Source organism: Zosterops lateralis, assembly GCF_965231275.1.
Source record: "Zosterops lateralis genome assembly, chromosome: 31".
NCBI classification, from domain to species: Eukaryota; Metazoa; Chordata; class Aves; order Passeriformes; family Zosteropidae; genus Zosterops; species Zosterops lateralis.
In genome coordinates this window covers 5240337-5256383 of record NC_139791.1, presented here as the reverse complement: position 1 = coordinate 5256383, position 16047 = coordinate 5240337, and the positions used below count along the sequence as shown (strand labels likewise).

Genomic DNA, 16047 nt, shown 5'->3' with positions numbered 1-16047 from the left:
CAGCCCCTTTCCCTTTCCTTTAGAGGAAAGCTGAGAGCAGCCCTGGCCATGCAGCACCATCTCCACAGCAGGAGGAATCTGCCCTGATGGGATTCACTCCCTCCACCTCCAACTTCTCCCCACAGTCCATGGGGAGCTCCCAGGCGGGCTGAGAGCTGCCCCTGGCAGGTGGCAGATCCCCTGGCCTGGCCAAGAGCCCTCAGGGCTGCAGCACCTGCTCTGCACCACAGCCCTGGGCAGCCCTGGCTGCAGCCCCAGCCTCAGCCCCTGCAGCCGTCCCTGGCAGCAGGAGCCGTCCTGCCCTGTCCCTCTGACGGTGCCCAGGGCAGCCCCGCTCTGGAGCACATCCTCCCCCAAAGCAGAAAGGGCAGCAGAGCCATCCTTACAGTGCTGTCAGTCCTGTCCTGGGTCAGCTTTAGGAGATCCCTGCAGCCACAGACTGACTGTGTCAGAAGGGGTGAAGATTTCTCCACAAAGAAGCTCAGAATTGTCCTTTTGGCTGCATTAAGCCTCTCTCTCTGCGTCACTGCTCTCAGATCCTGCAGGCAGTGCCCTCAGCCCTGCTGGGCTGGGAGAGGAGGCACTCCTCAGAAGAAATGTCTTTTTGTAGCTCTTATTGATTGCCAGGAACTGCCTCTGTGCCAGGACCCCAGCCCAGCTCAGCAGCACAGACACAGAACAAAGACTTTAATGAGCCTCTTGGGGCTTTGGTGTTGTTTATATCAGACTCAGTTCCTCAGAAAGTCTTCAAAAAACTTCTCAAAATTCAAAGTCAGATAAGAAACTCCAAAGTTTCTTGAAGTTTTAATAAGTCCCATTGAGAAATTGTTGCAGGATCAGTTAGATCAGGAAACTGCAGGCAGTGATAACAGGTAGGGACAAAAAAAGCAAAGATGTCTCTCATGCTGACCAAACCTGGATGGGTTTCAGGAATGTAAAGGGCCAAGGCCTGAGCCCCAGCCCCTGCCAAGGCACATCCTGTCCCTCCCTCAGTGCTCAGGGCTCTTCCCAGGCCACTGGGATGTGGGGATGTGCAATGCCAAGGGCAGCACCATGGGGCGGCCCCTGCCAGGCTGCTGAGCAGGGCCAAGGAGGCAATGAGGCCCCAGGGCTGCAAGGGTCACTTGTCTCGTGCTCATGGCTCAGGCCCAGGCCCAGCAGCCATGGCCCAAGTGCTGCAGGAGTTGGCTGTGTCAGGGCCTTGCAGCTGCTGCCCATCCCTGTGCCCTGTGCAGCCCAGGCTGTCCTACGGTGTCCATGCCCTGCGCCTCTGTCCCTGCAGGCTGTCGTCATCCCCCGGCTGCCCCACCTGGCTGGGCCCTTCCTTTGCTGACAGCTCTGCCTCCTGCCTGTCTCTGCCTGGCCACACACAGCCTTGGGCTGCTCCAGACTCCTTCTGGGGGATGTGTTGCACCACAGCCCTGCCCTGGGAGAGAAAATCCTTTCTCCTTGTGTTCAGTCTTGTCTCTCCTCCAGGTGTACTTTACATTAAGTTTTTTTCTCTGGCTGTTCTCTGCTATGTCAAAAGGATCCACCATCTCTGAAACCACCCTTCAATCCTTTCCAGGGCCCTCCTATTCTGGCCTCAGTCTCCACTGCACTGAACACAGAGCTCTTTTGTCCCTATATAGTGGTTCTGTGCTTGAGGCCTCCAAAGCCCTACCTTGGGAGATCTCTGGGCCCTTTCCAAGATCTTGGCAATTGAAAACATTGTGCTCATTGTTTATGAAAATCTCCAGTGGTCATGACCTTCCTGACCTGTCTGTCCAGGCTACTTTTGTCTTGGAGCAATCCTTGGATATACAGAATTTGGGAGGCAAAATTCTAATTTTGGCCATAGCCTCTGCGCAAGAAGGCCTTTTCGATAGGTCATGGATTATTTTCCAGAGGATGGAAGGCAGAGCACCCCATTGTTTCAGGGGCAAATGAGAGGGGGCCACCAGAGGCCAAGGCCATCCATGGCTGGCAGTTTTATTTCTTAGAGACACCCTTGCAAGTACGAAATTTCTCCAGGGAAGTATCAGTTTCAGCCATGGGTATTAAAAGATGTCAAATTCTTTTGCATAGGAATGAAATCATGGAGCTCCAGTGGTGCATGGGAAGATGAGAAGCAGCTCTTGACATTCCAAGATCAGCTGGACCTGTCAGGTGGCCCCTGGGAGGCCAAACCAGCCAGATCTGTTCCATGTTCCCTTGGTTCTATGGGGCCCCACAGTGCCCCAATGGCCCCTTGGTTCCACGAGGCTCTGAGGTGTCACAATGTCCCTTAGTTACACGTGGCCATGAAGGGTTTTAATGGTCTCCATGGTCCCACAAGGCCCCAAAGTGTCACTGTGGCCCCCCTTGGTTCCATGAGCTCCCACAGAGTCACAATGGTCTCCATAGGGAGGAACCAACCAAGCCCCCATGTCACAGGGGCAGATGAGGGGCAGTCACCAGAGAGCAAGGGCAGCCAGATTAGATGGTGCTGGCAGATTTTGTCTGGGACCTATCCCTGGATATAGGGAATTTTAGAGGTGGAATACCAATTTTGAACATGAACACCTGGAGGAGAAGTACGGTTCTTTTCCATAGGAAGGAAAGCATGGAACACTGATGTTTCAGGGGCAGATGAAAGGTGGCCACCAGAGGCCAAGGCCAACCAGACCTCTCTGTCCTGGTAGCTTTTGTCTGAAAGCAACCCTTGTATAAGGGAATTTTTGAGGTGGAATCCCACATTTGGCCATTTCTGTGTTGATAAGTAGGATGGTTCTTTTCCCCTGGAAGGAAAGCACAGAGTCCAAGTGTTTTAAAGGCAGAAGAGGAGAGAGGTGGATCCTGGGAAGCCAAGACAGCCAGACCTGTTTGTCCTGGCAGCCTCATTTGAACCCAGGGGACCATTGTGACAAAGCAGGGCCCAAGGGAACCATGGAGACCATTGTGACACTAAGGAAACTCATGGAACCACGGTGACCATTGGGATGCTATGGAACCTCATCGATCCAAGGGTCCATTGGGACATTGTGGTGCCTCATGGAATCAAACATTGTGAAACTTGGAGGCCTAATGGAACAAGGGTTTCTATTGTGACACTGCAGAACCTCATGGAATCAAGGTGACCGTGTTACACTCCAGAAGCTCATGGAACCAAGGGGCCATTGTGACACTGCAGAACCAAGGAAACTCTTGTTGACAGTACAAAACCTCACGGAATGAAAAAGTCACTGTGACATGATGGAAGCTCATGGACCCAAGGGTCCACTGTGACTCTGTAGGGCCTCCTGGAATAGAGGGTCCATTGTGACACAGTGGGGCCTCGTGGAACCAAGGAGCCTCTGTGATACTCCAGATCCTCATGGAACCAAGGGTGCATTGAGGCACAGCAGGGGCTTGTTGGAACCAAAGAAACAACTGCTAAAAGCAGGGTAACTCATAGAGCCCAGGAGTCCATTGGTCCAGTATTGTCTCGGTTTGGATAGACAGACTTTTTCTGTCAGGGAAGATTGGAGTCTCCCTTGGAATGTAAGCCCCCCTCTGCCTTTCCAAATTCTTATATATTTGCAATTAAAAGACTGTCAGGGAAAGATTTTGGGAATAGATATAGCAGTTCTTTACTAGGGATATTAAAAATATTAATGTTGTAGTACAAAAGAAACAAACAAACAAGGAATCCCAGAAGAAACCCTGACAGAGTCAGAAATACAACCTGACACCCTGTTGGTCAGGGCATTGGAAACAGTCCAAAGTCAGCCCTCCTGGAGGACAGATGTGTCCTGTTGGAAGCAGAGATGATGATCCTGTGGAGCCAGGGGTCCTGAGGTGGGTCTGGTCTTCCTTTTGGAGTCCCGTGGGGACACCAGAGTGCCTGGTGACACTTGTGGCTCCTTTTTATCTGGGTGAAATTGGTTTGGTTCCTCCTCCCTGGGTGGAGCATCACACAATAGGATGATGAAATGTGTCATGTCACTGGTGGGCTTTTATGGTTCATTAACAGAAGATATTTCCATGGACGTAGTAAAAAGAGAGAACAGAGATAAGAAACAATGCCCAACCCAGTTTTAACAGCTGGCTTGTTATCAGAGAAGGCAGTTACCCCCTCCCTTCGGGAGTTACAACAGATAAAGAAAAATCTCTCCAACTGGGTTTCCGAAGAGGGAATAGAATAAACTTTTCTATTGTTTTGTTTTGTTTTGTTTTGTTTTGTTTTGTTTTGTTACAAAACCCAAGACAAGTCTAAAACCTATGGAACCAAGAGGCCATTATGACACACTGGGCCACATGGAACCAATGGTCTGTTATGACAATGAGAGGCAAGGAGACCATGGAGACACTCTGGAACCTCATGGCTCCAAGGGGCCATTGTGAGACTCAAGACCTTCATGGAACCCAGGGGCTCTTGTGACATAGTGGGGCCTCATTGGAACAAAGGAACCACTGTTGACTGTGCAGAAACTCATGGAACCAAGGGGCAGTGGTGACACAGCAGAGCCACATGGAACCAAGGAGCCATTTAGGAACCTGTTGGGGGTTGGGTTTTCCTTCCTTTTCTTCCTTTCTCTTTCGTTCTTACTTATTTTTTTCATTTTGAGTTGCTAAGGTGCACTGATGGCTGAGTGCTTGAAATGGGGGGAGGTGGCCCAGCCACAGGGAAGGAGGGTGTCTGGTGTCACCCCTCTGGTTTTTGGGAGTTCCTCTCAGAGGGACAGACATACTACAAGAAGAGAGGCAGATAAAGGATGAGGCTGGGGCATTCACTCTTGGCTTTGGGAAGAGGATGGTGAAGCTGCTGCTTGGGGAAAGGAATTTCCCCACCACTGCTACAACCCAGCTGGGAGCTGCCTTTCTCCTGCTGCTGGGCCCTGCACCCCCTGCCCTGCTGGGACCTCCTGCAGTCCCAGCTATCGCCACAGAGTGTCTGATACATCTCGTCCAGCGCCCCAGGATTTCTGCTCATCCCTGCCGTTCCAGCCTCCTGCTCCCCAGAGTCCTGCCAGGGCCCTGGGATCAGCAGCCCCAGGGGTTTGTGCAGCGAGGCCTCTCTTCCATCCCTCCCGGCTGGGACAAAGCCGCCATTCCCACGCACTCCCCGAGCCCGCGCCACAGCGCCCCCTGCAGCCGCGGGGGAATCATCGCACCTGCCCCGCCCACCGGGAGCCACCAGCGCCCCTGCTGGCTGTGACCGGAACTGCACCAAAGGGGAAACTGCCCGCGGCCGAGAAGGGCTCACTGGGGGCCTGGCTCTGTTTGTTGTTACTGCCACAGTTATTGTTGTTTGCTTGCCTTGCTATACATGCTAGTAAAGAACTGTTATTCCTATTCTCATATCTTTTTGCCTGAGAACCCCTTAATTTCAGAATTATAATGATTCAGAGGTAGGGGTTTTACATTCTCCATTCCAAGGGAGGCTCCTGCCTTCCCTAGCAGACACCTGTCTTTCAAACCAAGGCTGAACCTCATGGAACCAAGGGGTCATGATGACACTGCAGAAACAAGTAGGCCTTTGTTGACACTGTGGAAACTGACAGAACCAAGCAGCCATTGTGACACTCAAGGGCCTCATTGGACCCGGGAGACAATGGTGACACTACAGAACCTCATGGAACTAGGGATTTATTGTGACACTCTGGGGTCCCATGGAACCAACTGTCCATTGTGACACTGTGGATCCAAGGAGATCATGGTGACACTACAGAAGCTCATGGAACCAAGGAGCCATTGTGAAACTGTGGGTGTTGTGAATGGAGAGAGAGAGCTTAGACAAGTCCTGCCCTTGACTCAGATTTCTGGCAGTAGCTCTGTTTGGAGCAGCCTGTACACCAGATTGCTCTTGGTTCCAAGTTTTTAATAACGGCAGATTAGGTCTATGGCTAAAAGCAAGGAAGACCCTTAAAATAATGGGAAATTGGATGGGAGCAAAAATGCAGATCCAATCACTATGATTAATGCTACATTCTCTGTTTATTTAATCTAAAACGGTAGGTTATATATTCTTCTCGATAGTTTACAAATAGATACATTTTCATTGGCACACAACACAAAAAGAATGTAAATAGATATTTTTTCACTTATTCCTTAAGGTGGCTAAAAGGTTTACACTAATAACTATGCTGATTAACATCTAGAAAACCCACTATCTCCCATTAATACGTTAATACTTAATTTTAACTGTGTCACAACTTCACCAACTAATTTCTTACTGCGCCACAGGCTACACAGGCCTCAAAGTGAGGCCCAGGCAGGGTTAATTCAAACCTTACTCCAAATATACATCATGTCCTCGTTCCCTAAGAAAATCTGCAACAAGTCCCCCTTTTTCTTTTTGAACTACCTAGACTGAGTCAAAGGCACGGCTGGCTATTTTTTGCATACATCCTAACAAACAAGACACAATAACTAAAATAACTACAATTACAACAGAAAGGAATAATATCAAAATGAACCAAGTCTTTCATCCAACCAGCAAAACCCCATGAATTGAGCCATTTATCAAAAGGAGTGTCAACAACTACAAGTTTTCCCATGTTACTCATTAGCTGTGAAAGTTGCTTGTAAATTGATTGAGAGTGGTCAGACAGATTCATACAACACATGCCTTCAAATTCTTCCCACCCCTGTCCTTGGGCAAGAAGAAGGAAGTCAATGACAGCTCTGTTTTGAAGCACTGCACGGCAGATTCTTTTAACATCCATGGCAAATTCACTTAACATATTTGATGTTATATTAATTTGCTTTCCTGTCCAACAAGCCAAAGTTGGCAACTGTGTGAGAGCTTGCGCTGAAGCAACTCCTGGGGAAAAAATTGAAGCTACTATTACAGTTGGAAGCTTCCACAATAATACTAGGTCTTTACAATTGGGGTCTAATTCCAAAGCACTGCGTTTAGATCATCGGGACTTTTGAGGCAATCCAGAAATTTGATGAATAGTGGGAGAAAAGTGTTAATTTTCCAAAATAACACGGACCTCCTAGAGTTCTTTGCAGTACTGCAAACCAGGCTCAGCCCCCACAAAAGAGGAAAATTCCCAATGGCAACTTTTTGCAGCATCTTTTGATGATGTTACAGGTTTAGTCCAATTGTTGCAGTATTCTGAACAGTTATAGTACAATGGGTATTTGGAAAACAACCTGGTGTTGCCATCTTTGTGTTGCCTTACATGCGCAAATGTTAAACTATAATTGCCTGGTACAGAACCAAGGAGGTCAAATTCTAGTGGTTCAGGACTTATAACTTTATGATTTTGTGCAACTGCAACAGTTTGTGCTCCTAAAGCATTTTATGGAATTTCATGGATTTCACACCAATTGACAAAAGGAGTGTTGGAAATTCCAGTGGACTTGTTGCACATCACATTCCAGGCTTCAGTTAAATTTGAATATATTTAGGTCCTTTGATTTGAGTCCAGTTTTTAAACTCTGCCATAGAATTTAATGGGACTCCAATTAAATAGGTGCAAAAAGGAATGGACGGCATTGCTAAAGACAGACAAAATGAATCTTGTCCAGTTTTGATTGGCCCACATAACCCACATATTTTTTCTTTGGTCAATGTCAAGGACTCTGAATACTCCTTTTACTAAAACACTGCTTAAAATAAACATTTCAAGGCACAACATTTTGCTGGTGATTTTGGTTATTTTTTTCAGTTCTCAGTCATAAAAAACAACAGCTAATTATTACTTAATCCTAAACACTAATTACTATGTATAGTAAATTAAGTCTTATAACTGTAATTATAAAAGCTACTCGTTCCACACACTACAAAGTCAATTTTCATCAGTTTCAGAGCTGTCAGAGGGCGCTCCAGGTAAGTAATTGTTGTCAATGTCGTTATCCCTGCTGACTGGTATCATTGGCTGGGGACATGCACAGGTAAATCGACTCAGTACCCAGACGGACCAGCCCCTGTGGAAACACACATATATCCACGACCATTAAACAACACAGGACTCGGTCCCAGCCATTCACCCGTTTGCATATTTTTGTGATAAACATAAAGTCCTGGAATTGCCTGTGGTCTTCCCTCCTTCACTGCGTGGCGATGTATCACGACTGCAGGTTCTTCTCTTCCTTCTGCTAAACACAAATAATTTAAAGTAAACAATACTGCTGACAGTCGATTAACTACATCAATGTTATCATTCTGCTTTTGCTTTGCTAAGTATTTTTTCAGGGCACGATGGGCTCTTTCCACAATAGTTTGACCTGTAGATGAGTGAGAGATCCCGGTAGTATATTTCACCCCCCACTTCTGCATAAACCTGACAATTTGTTGACCGACATAAGCTGGACCATTGTCAGTTTTATTTTCTACAGGTACACCCATGTCTGCAAAGCATACAGATAAATGTCTTTCAACATGCAGAACCTTTTCCCCTGTTTGTGCTGTTGCCCAAAAAAACTTTGAATAAGTATCTACAGTTACACGGACATATTTCAACCTTCCAAACTCTGGAACATGAGGTAAATCCATCTGCCACAGTTCTAAAGCTTTCAGTCCCCTTGGGTTCGTGCCTAGCCCAAGGCCAGGCCTGAGATGGCTACACTAAGGGCAGGCACGCACAATCCCTTGTCCATCACTCAGGGGGATCTGAAATGGTTGGTGCAAGGCTCTTGCATTTTGATGGAATGTTTCATGGCTGTTGTGAACCTTTTCAAACTTGTTCTGTGGAGGGACATGGACAACACAGCTGACTGCAGCATCTGCTCGTGCGTTGCCTTCTCCCAAATCTCTGTTGCATTGATGGCTCTAAATGTGCATGACACAAAAAACATGCTGATGCTGTTTCAGGACACTCTGCAACTGCAAAAACAATTCTCCAAGGTGCTGGTTTTGAGTTTGTCTGATGAGTGCATCTTCAATTCTTTGCACAACTCCAACTATGTACAGAGAATCTGAAAAGACATTGAGTGATTCTTTGTTTCAAGTTTGCAAAGCCCAACACACGGCCTTCAATTCAAGGGTTTGTAGACTGTCTTCTACTTCACCCTTAATTAGATGCTGCAACCATTTCCCTTGCTCTTTCCAAACACACACAGCCTTTTTTGTTCTTCAGCCAGTGTCAGTACAAACTGTCCTTCCCTCAACTGGTTTCAGTGAACACAAAGGTCTTTCCAACCACTGATGACCCTTGATCAGATGCCACATTGGGGCTTTTGGTTGCTTGTTGTGAACCACACCTGCAAAACTCAACAACGCCTCTTGCAATGCAACGGAGTGTCTCAACAGCCATTCCAAATCTTCATCTTTCGCAGGAACACTGATATCTGCTGGTTCTTTTCTGTTTATTTCTACGATTTTGTCTCTGCCTTTTCACATCAATGCAGCAAAAGCATCTGTTCTGCTCATAACACGACAATTTGGTTGAACGGATAAAAACACCCATTCAAGTAAAATTGCTGCTGAGCCAAACTTCCAGCCAGATTGGGCCTCCCCCTTTTTCTTTTGCCATTGAAAAACCATGGCAAGTGGGCAGGCATCAGTGTTGGAGAGGAAAAGGGACAATGGAAGATATTCTACACGGCGAGCACTTCAATCACGTTGTGGTTTTTCTGCATTAGAGCGCCTTGCTGTGCAAGGGTGCAAACTTGAGGGCTGTTAGCATCACTGCCAGGAAGCCATGGCAAAAATGGTTGTAAATCATCATTGGTGATTCCCACAATGGTACAAACCCATTGTAGATCTCTAAAGAGTTTTTGAGCATCATGCAAGGTGGAAATGTTGGCATTCAAAATAATTTTCTGAGGACAATTCAGCCGAATTCTGCTGAATCAGGCCCAGGCCCAGCAGCCATGGCCCAAGTGCTGCAGGAGTTGGCTGTGTCAGGGCCTTGCAGCTGCTGCCCATCCCTGTGCCCTGTGCAGCCCAGGCTGTCCTACGGTGTCCATGCCCTGCGCCTCTGTCCCTGCAGGCTGTCGTCATCCCCCGGCTGCCCCAGCTGGCTGGGCCCTTCCTTTGCTGACAGCTCTGCCTCCTGCCTGCCTCTGCCTGGCCACACACAGAGCCTTGGGCTGCTCCAGACTCCTTCTAGGGGATGTGTTGCTCCACAGCCCTGCCCTGGGAGGGAAATTTCTTTTGCCCTTGTGTTCAGTCTTACCCTCCTCAGCTGTACTTTCCATTAATTCTTTCTTTCTCTGGCTGTTCGCTACTATGTCAAAAGTATCCACCATCTCTGAAACTGCCTTTTAATCCCTCCCAGGGCTCTCCTCTTCTGTCCTCAGTTTCCACTCCACTGGGCTCTTTTCTCCATATACAGTGGTCCTGTGCTTGAGAACTCCAAACCCCACCTTGGGAGATCTCTGGGCCCTTTCCAAGGTCTTCGCAAATAAAAACATTGTGCTCACAGTCTAAGAATATCTCCAGCTGCCATAGACAGTCTGACCTGTCTTTCCTGGCTACTCTTGTCTTGGGACAATGCTTGGATATACAGAATTTGGGAGACAAAATTCGAATTTTGGCCACAGCTCCTGCACAAGAAGGCTGATTCTTTTCCATAGGATGGAAGGCACAGAGCCCCATGGTTTCAGGGGCAAATGAGAGGTGGCCACCAGAGGCCAAGGCCATCCATTGCTGACAAGTTTATTTCTGAGAGATACCCTTGCATGTATGGAAATTTTTCAGGGAAGTATCAATTTTGGCAATAGGTATTTTAAAAGATGTCATATTCTTTTCCATAGGAATAAAATCATGGAGCCCCAGTGTTCCATGGGAAGATGAGAAGCAGCCCTTGACATTCCAAGATCAGCTGGATCTGTCAGGTGACCCCTGGGAGGCCAAACCAGCCAGATCTGTTCCATGTTCCCTTGGTTCTATGGGGCCCCACCGTGTCCCAATGGCCCCTTGGTTCCATGAGGCACTGAGGTGTCACAATGTCCCTTAGTTACACGTGGCCATGAAGGGTTTTAATGGTCTCCATGGTCCCACAAGGCCCCAAAGTGTCACCGCGGCCCCCCTTGGTTCCATGAGTTCCCACAGAGTCACAATGGTCTCCATAGGGAGGAACCAACCAAGCCCCCGTGTCACAGGGGCAGATGAGGGGCAGCCACCAGAGGCCAAGGGCAGCCAGATTAGATGGTGCTGGCAGATTTTGTCTGAGACCGATCCCTGGATATAGGGAATTTTAGAGGCAGAATACCAATTCTGGGCATTAACGCCTGGAGGAGAAGGACGGTTCTTTTCCATAGGAAGGAAAGCATGGAACACTGATGTTTCAGGGGCAGATGAAAGGTGGACACCAGAGGCCAAGGCCAGCCAGACCTCTCTGTCCTGGTAGCTTTTATCTGAAAGCAACGCTTGGATACAGGGAATTTTGGAGGTGTAATCCCACATTTGGCCATTTCTGTGTTGATAAGTAGGATGGTTCTTTTCCCCAGGAAGGAAAGCAAAGAGCCCAAGTGTTTCAAAGGCAGAAGAGGAGAGAGGTGGATCCTGGGAAGCCAAGACAGCCAGAGCTGTTTGTCCTGGCAGCCAAGTGGAACCCAGGGGACCATTGTGACAAAGCAGGGCCCAATGGAACCATGGAGACCATTGTGACACTAAGGAAACTCATGGAACCACGGTGACCGTTGGGATGCTATGGAACCTCATAGATCCAAGGGTCCATTGGGACATTGTGGTGCCTCATGGAATCAAACATTGTGAAACTTGGAGGCTGAATGGAACAAGGGTTTCTATTGTGACACTGCAGAACCTCATGGAATGAAGGTGACTGTGTTACACTCCAGAAGCTCATGGAACCAAGGGGCCATTGTGACACTGCAGAACCAAGGAAACTGTTGTTGACAGTACAAAAGCTCATGGAATGAAATGGCCACTGTGACATGATGGAACCTCATGGACCCAAGGGTCTACTGTGACTCTGTAGGGCCTCCTGGAATAGAGGCTCCATTGTGACACAGTGGGGCCTCGTGGAACCAAGGAGCCTCTGTGCTACTCCAGATCCTGATGGAACCAAGGGTGCATTGAGGCGCAGCAGGGCCTTGTTGGAACCAAAGAAACCACTGCTAAAAGCAGGGTAACTCATTCAAGGAAGGAGTCCATTGGTACAGTATTGTCTTCGTTTAGATAGACAGGTATCTGCCAGGGAAGATTGGAGTCTCCATTGGAATGTTACCCCCCTCACCCTTTCCAAATTCTTATAAATTTGCAATTAAAAGGCTGTCAGGCAAGTATTTTGGGAAAAGGTATAGCAGTTCTTTACTAGGGATATTAAAAATAGAAATGTTGTAGTCCAAAATAATAAGCAAACAAACAAGGAATCCCAGAAAAAAAAAAAAAAAAACCTGACAGAGTCAGAAATACAACCTGACGCCCTGTTGGTCAGGGTGTTGGAAACAGTCAAAGTCAGCCCTCCTGGAGTGGCAGATGTGGTCCTGTTGGATGCAGAGATGGTCTTGTGGAGCCAGGGGTCCTGAAGTGGGTCTGGTCCTCCTTTTGGTGTCCTGTTGGAACGCCAGAGTGCCTGGTGACACTTGTGGCTCCTTTTTTATGTGGGTGAAATTGGTTTGGCTCCTTCTCCCTGGGTGGAGCATCTCACAATAGGATGATGAAATGTGTCATATAATTGGTGAGCTTTAATGGTCCATTAACAGAAGATATTTCCATGGGGGTGGTGGAAGAATGAACAGAGATAAGAAACAATGCCCAAGCCGGTTTTAACAGCTGGCTTGTTATCAGAGAAGGGAGTTACCTGCTCCCTTCTGGAGTTATAACAGATAAAGAAAAATCTCTCCAACTGGATTTCAAAAGACGGAATAGAATAAACTTTTTTTTTCTTTTTTTGTTACAAAACCCAAGACAAGACTAAAACCTATGGAACCAAGGGGCCATTGTGACACTTTGGGCCACTGTGGGAGTTTGGGAGAGGTTAAAGCTGTTGGCGATGTTTCTATTTAGTTCGGTTTTGGATGGTTTGTTCCTTGTACCCTCCCCTCCTGTTATCTTATGTTGGTCCCTTCCCTTTGTTTGCCAAAATGTCAATCATATGTTATATAACCTGCCAGTCCTGCCAGTCACTCTGGAGCTTCATCCCACGCCTGGAAAGTTCCAGGAGAGTCTTCGGGTGATTGGTCAGGGTCTGGGGGTCCCCCTCCCAGTTTTACCCCCATTCGTTGTTCCCTTGATTGTCATTCCCTGAGCCACTCCCTGGTTTGTCCTCATTGGTTGTTTGTTCTGCTCTACCCCCTGGATCCACCCCCCCTTTATATTTTGCTGCACCCAGTGGTTCGGGGTCTCTCCTGAGGCACCACCCTGGGAGGAGGTTCCCTGCAATAAACCCCAGTTTGGCTGTTCATGACGAGAGTCCCATCCCTTTGTTGCTCTGCGCCTTTGCTGCAATCCTGCTCCATGCTACAAGAGCCCCGGTGTTGCCACAGTGTCAGGGCTGGCCGTGGCGAGCAACTCCAGGAGACGCTGCGACAGGCCACAAGGAACCAATGGTCTGTTATGAAAGGGAGATGCAAGGAGACCATGGAGACACTATGGAACCTCATGGCTCCAAGGGGCCACTGTGACACTGAAGAACTTCATGGAACCCAGGGTCCATTGTGACATAGCAGGGCCTCATTGGAACAAAGGAACCATTGTTGACAGTACAGAAACTCATGGAACCAAGAGGCTGTGGTGACACAGCAGGCCCACATGGAACCAAGAGAGCAGTGGCATTTAGGAACCAAATGAGGGTTGGGTTTCCTATCCTTTTCTTCCTTTTTTTTTTTTTTTTTTTTTTTTTTTTTTTTTTTTTTCATATTAGGTTGCTAAGATGCACTGATGGCTGGGTGCCTGACACTGGAGGAGGTGGCCTGGCCTCAGGGAAGGAGGGTATCTGGTGTCACCCCTCTGGTTTTTGGGAGTTTCTCTCAGAGGGACAGACATACCATGAGAAGAGAGGCAGGTAAAGGACAAGGGCTGGGGCACACACTCTCAACTTTGGGAAGAGAATGGTTGGTTGAGCTGCAGCTTGGGGAAAGGAATTTCCCCACCACTACTATAACCCAGCTGGGAGCTGCCTTTCTCCTGCTGCTGGGCCCTGCACCCCCTGCCCTGCTGGGATGTCCCACAGTCCCGGCTATCGCCGCAGAGTGTCTGATACATCTCGTCCAGCGCCCCAGGATTTCTGCTCATCCCTGCCCTTCCAGCCTGCTGCTCCCCAGAGTCCTGCCAGGGCCCTGGGATCAGCAGCCCCAGGGGTTTGTGCAGCGAGGCCTCTCTTCCATCCCTCCTGGCTGGGACAAAGCCGCCATTCCCGCCATGTCCCCGAGCCCGCGCCACAGCGCCCCCTGCAGCCGCGGGGGAATCATCGCACCTGCCCCGCCCACCGGGAGCCACCAGCGCCCCTGCTGGCTGTGACCAGAACTGCACCAAAGGGGAAACTGCCCGCGGCCGAGAAGGGCTCACTGGGGGCCTGGCTCTGTTTGTTGTTAATGCCACAGTTATTGTTGTTTGCTTGCCTTGTTAGACGTGCTAGTAAAGAACTGTTATTCCTATTCTCATATCTTTTTGCCTGAGACCCTCCTAATTTCAAAATTATAATGATTCAGAGGTAGGGGTTTTACATTCTCCATTCCAAGGGAGGTTCCTGCCTTCCGTAGCAGACACCTGTCTTTCAAACCAACACTGAACCTCATGGAACCAAGGAGTCTTTATGACACTGCAGAAAGAAGGAGACCATTGTTGACCCTATGGAAGCTGACAGAACCAAGCAGCCATTGTGACACTCAAGGGCCTCATTGGACCCGGGAGACAATGGTGACATTAAAGAACCTTATGGAACTAAAGGGTTTATTGTGACACTCTGGAGTCCCATGGAACCAGCTTTCCATTCTGACACTGTGGATCCAAAGAGATCATGGTGACACTACAGAAGCTCATGGATCCAAGGGTCAATTGTGACACAGAAAGACGTTTCTGGAAACAAGGAGACCATGGTGACACTATGGAAGCTCATGGAACCAAGGAGCCCTTGTGACACAGGATGTCCACATAAAGGCAAGAGGCCATTGAGACACTGTGGCCTCAATGGAAAAAAGGACACGGGTGATAGTACAGATGCTCATGGAAACTACGGGATATTGTGACACTGCAGAGCCTCATGGAACCAAGGAGCCATTGTGAAACTGTGGGTGTTGTGAATAGAGAGAGAGAGCTTAGACAAGTCCTGGCCTCTACTCAGATTTCTGGCAGTAGCTCTGTTTGGAGCAGCCTGCACCCCAGATTGCTCTTGTTTCCAAGTTTTTAATAATGGCAGATTAGGTCTATGGCTAAAAGCAGGGAAGACCCTTAAAACAATGGGAAGTTGGATGGGAGCAAAAATGCAGATCCAATCACTATGATTAATGCTACATTCTCTGTTTATTTAATCTAAAATGGCAGGTTATATATTCTTCTCTATAGTTTATAAATAGATACCTTTTCATTGGCATACAACACAGAAAGAATGTAAATAGATATTTTTTCACTTATTCCTTAAAGTGGCTAAAGGGTTCACACTAATCACTATGCCAATTAACACCTTGAAAACCCACTATCTCCTATTAATACCTTAATACTTAATTTTAACTGTGTCACAACTTCATCAACTAATTTCTTACTGCACCACAGGCTTCACAGGCCTCAAAATGAGGCCCAGTCTGGGTTAGTTCAAACCTTACTCCAAATATACATCATGTCCTCATTCCCTAAGAAAATCTGCAACAAGTCCCTCTTTTTCTTTTTGAACTACCCAGACTGAGTCAAAGGCACAGCTGGCTATTTTTCGCATACATCCTAACAAACAAGGCACAATAACTAAAATAATTACAATTACAACAAAAAGAAATAATATCAAAATGAACCAAATCTTTCATCCAACCAGCAAAACCCCTCAACTGAGCCATTTATCAGGAGTGTCAACAACTACAAATTTTCCCATGTCACACTTTAACTGCGAAAATTGTTTGTAAATTGATTGAGAGTGGTTGGACAGATTCATGCAACACATGCCTTCAAATTCTTCACACCCATGTCCTTGGGCAAGAAGAAGGAAGTCAATGGCAGCTCTGTTTTGAAGCACTGCACGGCGGATTCTTTTAACA

The 16047-nt window shown here is 47.8% G+C and overlaps 1 protein-coding gene across 1 annotated transcript in view; it reads left to right on the top strand.

Moving 5' to 3' along the window:
* LOC310920762 (olfactory receptor 14J1-like) overlaps positions 1–16047 on the top strand; it is a gene marked incomplete at its 3' end in the record, with an annotated part of 1005486 nt that overhangs the window by 592474 nt on the left and 396965 nt on the right. The gene's annotated exons all lie outside the window — the stretch shown is intronic.